Below are 4306 nucleotides of genomic sequence, written 5' to 3' on the forward strand. Positions count from 1 at the left end.
CCATGTTGGATAACCTGCTGATACCAAGAAGATCCATTTTAAGAACAGAGTAATCTATATTTCTTCTAAATGTAAAGAAGTATTCTAGAAGAGTACTAAGGGTATTAAAATAAAGTTTTCATGCAGACTGTACTTGAATACATTCATCTGTATACGCACTTCTAGAGTGTTTGCCCCAAATTAGCAATGGCAGTTACAGCATACAATTATTTAATTATTCTGATAAGTATGCCTGGCAGTATTCTGTCTGAAAATTTAGGTGGTATCTGAGGTTACTGGATGAAAGGAAGCAGATGAAATAGAAATGCTGTTCTTCTCCTCTATTGTCTTCTTTGGTCCATGCCTCTAACAAGATTAGTGCACTTGCATGTATTGTTGAACTACAGTAGGGCAGGACAGTGATTGAAGTAATGAAGCATGGTGTAGTACCTCTCTTGTAACATATATTAAATACGGAATGGAATATAAAGGGAAATGCGATGAATTTTGTACAGCTCACTTTAACTAAGTGATGTCCCCGTGGAAATTAATTTGAGTATTAAAAGCATGTATAAATGTCTGAACTTTCTCTGAGTGCTTAATCCAAACCCAGCTGTGCTGGCCTGGGTCTGTTCTGGGTGTTTACATACGTTCCCCTATTCATCCAGTTGGCTGTCACTTTGTATCTTCAAAGTGTTTAACAGCGAATTCTATGGGCAATAGGAGTTACATTTTAGAATCTTTCCAAACTTGCCAGCCAGTCCATAATGTTACTGTCTGACAAAAGGCTTCTGAATTTCGTGCTACTCTGGTGGATTCTGCTATTTTTTATTAAATTAAGGCTGTAGAGTACCATGATTTTTCTGGCCCCTTGTTTTACTTTGATTTGCAATCCCTTTGAGCAGTGAAGGTCATCATATTTGTTCCAACAGTTCAAATTTTTCTTAAACAAAAATTAAAAAAGCATTTATATGGATTTCATGTAGTAGTGGCATTGACAATTGATTATTTTGGGTTTTTTTATATCCTATTGGGAGAATTGATATTGTTAGTGAAAACCTGTTCTATTTAGCAATTTGCAGGTAAAACGACAGGAGGGTGATATTAATTGAGCATAAAAGATGCTGATGTATTCACACAATATTGTTTTGAAAATCATATAAGAATTGCCATATGCTAAGCTTTAGAAATGCACAACATCCTTTATCTTAAGATGGATAAAATCATTTAACAATCTGTTTATAGTTTTATAAGCATCAAATGATGTTTCTGCATGTTTTTCTCTCTTAGGGGAGATATGCTACCATTTAGGAGACACCTACTACCTTCCAACTTTGGTTTGTTTATACAGATTTGTACATTGCTTTTGCAATGGAAAATTGGAAAATTTCACAGAGAATCTTTCAGCCTTAGAGCATTTGTATTTGTCAGTTTTTCCTTCTGAAAGATCTGCGTACTCTGTCCCTTTCCTATTGCCTTTGATCAGGAATTTATCTTGACTCCTGATGGCAAGGAATTTTTTTCTTGTTTCAAGTTTTGTTGAAATCAATGCATCTAAGAAAGGGTCAACCTGACTGACTTCTTGAGGGTTTAGTGGGTTACATGTTTTATTCCTTATTAAAATTAATATGAAAAATTAGTATTTTCATAAAGTATTCAAATGTGTAGAATGCAATGTAACTGTGGGAAGCTCTAGAGCCAGTGTCCATATCATGTTTTTATACTTGTGCTGTAGAAAGTTCCTACTTTATCCATTAATATAACTCATAAAATTAAAGCAGTAGAAGGATGAACTTGTTAAATCTCACTTGTTCTTCCAGTATCAGAGTGTCTCTTAATTGTGCATCAGTTCCTATGTTCATCTGTTGTTTCGTTTCTTTCCTCCCAGGAGGCCAGTGTGTTCTAGTGAGTAGAATTTTGTTGTTCTGGTTGCACAGTTGTTTTAGTTTTAGAAGAACGTGCTAGAGACAACATCAAGATGTCTTGCATTTGGATCAGAAATTCACTATGTTACTGATGACATCCACTTAGTGATTGCTTGAGGATGTAAAAACATACTGGAAAATATTGTTCCTTGTAGCTTTTTGGAAAAGAGTGAGCTACCAGTAAAAATACAGTCTTCCATCTATATGTTGGTGGAGTTTAGCTTTCTGATGAATTACACCTCAATTCATGACACCTTTCAGACAAGAGAAAACTTCTGTCTTGTAGGCGATGTCAGTTATATGTGCAGAAATTGAAGGATGAAAGTGACTGTACTGGGTATCATCTGACACTGGGTCCAGAGTTTGTACTAGTTCCTTATGATTATTGATAGCAAGGCAGGGAAGATATTTAAGTCTTGGAATCACTTAGAAACACATCCAGAATTTGACTCATCCTCTGCAAGCTGATAATGGAAATCAAGGAGGGTTGATATATCCTCTAAAATGGAGGCTGTTCCTCATTGTGTTGGAACGCATTTTTTGGGGGAGTGGTAATGTTTTCTTTTTGTATAAAAGCTAAGTTTGATTCTAAGTGCCTAAAAAGAACTTAGGCTTTTAAGCTGCTTAGGTACTTCTGAAAATATTGACCTTCAGATACTTTGAAACATTTTACAGTAACAATCAACAGAAAATATACATTTTGATAGCAGATGATTACATTTGCTACCGAAGATATCACTCAGTTTGTTCTCTCACAGTTGTTACCAAATCCAATCTAGAATATAGCTATTAGAAGGGTCAGTAAAATTTAAACCCTAGAAATGACCAAGCCTGATGATCCTTGAATAAATACAAACTGGCAGTTCTGCTGCTGTTTGGGTTTCTGGGATGATGGTTCTACTACCTTGATCATCTTACTATTGTGATCCTGAAAAATGCTTTGGCTAGTCCAGGGCCGAAACCACATGTAAAACTGAGTGAAGGTGACAAGATCCTGAGAAATACCTCAGTGTGTTGCTATTATTGCTCTTCTCATGTGCTCTCTCAGGTTAATTCCTTCTTGTGGCTTTACAATTGTTTGTTGTTGCTATTTCACATCATGTAGTGCACTGGGAGTTAAAGAGTTAATGTTGGCCAATGACATCAAAAGTGAATTTCAGTGGTATGGCACAGGTTGAATCTTCGACCAGTGTTCCATTACATGTTGTTGCTGTGTGACAGATGGCAGCAGAGGAGCACTCTGACAAAATGGTGCCTGACATCCAGGAAGTGTGTATGAAGCAAAGCTGTGTCACTGAATTCCTCTGTGTGGAGTAAATGGCACCCACTAGGTTCTTGCTGAATGCTTGTGGCTGTGTGCACAGAGTGGTGGTGTGTAGTGCACTTCAGCTGTGCTGACAGTGACTGTGGGTCACGTGTGCTGGTGCAGATTTTGATGAGCACAGCATGCAGCCTCATGTTCATTGCTGGCAAAAATGCATGGCTAAGAGTGGTGACTGTTGACAAAACAGCATTTTGTAGCTGAGAATTTCCTCTAAGTAACAGAATTACTGTGCTAATTTTCTGTTGTAATTTCCATGAAAATAAATAGAAGGCATTACTTTTGGAGCAAACGTGTGTCCCAGGACAAGTCTCCTTCACTCAATGCAGTCTAGGGAAGCCAAAAGGTTGGATGCCCATGATATGTACCAGTGGTACCACAGCTGGTTCCCTCAGCTCCTGGGTACCTTTCTCCAGGGCAGTCTATTTGCCTAGGTTACATGCCAGGGGAAAGTTACCCTTAAGGGAACCTTTTCCTCACAGCTCAGTCATTTGCACTACTGCTGCACCCTATTTTGGCATAGCCGATGGGTGGGAGCAGCATATATTCTGTATCCATCATTTGATCACTTCCATAGCTCTTTTTTTGTACGATTGCTAGAATGAGAATATAGTCAAGGACAGAATGAAAGGCATTTAGCAAACACACACTGCAGTGCATAGCAATTAGGTGAGTATTTCCAAGCAAGATGCGTAAGTAAGTTACAAAATACAAGCAGCTCTATAAAACAAGAACAGCCTGAGCTGACAGAGAAATTGTATCCTTCCTACTTAAGGTATCAGCTTTTCTCAATCTTTCCCCTTAGTAACAGTATTTCTGAGAAAGGATTTTTGCTGTAGGGCAGAGATGGGAGGTGTCATGGTGAAGAATCCTTTTAGAATAAATATTTATTTTAATCATTTGTTTATATTTACTACACAGAGAAGAACATGTAAATCATTTATGGATGTCAAAGGAAACATTGAAATGGAAGAAATAAGTTCTGAAAGGCAGCTCTGCAGGTGCTCGCTTAGTGAGGTGAGATCACCTGTGGGGCAGCTCTGCCTGGAGGGGCGGTGACCTACAAGTGACCCTGCCTGTG

Source organism: Meleagris gallopavo, chromosome 8 (genome assembly GCF_000146605.3).
Source record: "Meleagris gallopavo isolate NT-WF06-2002-E0010 breed Aviagen turkey brand Nicholas breeding stock chromosome 8, Turkey_5.1, whole genome shotgun sequence".
Classification (NCBI taxonomy): domain Eukaryota; kingdom Metazoa; phylum Chordata; class Aves; order Galliformes; family Phasianidae; genus Meleagris; species Meleagris gallopavo.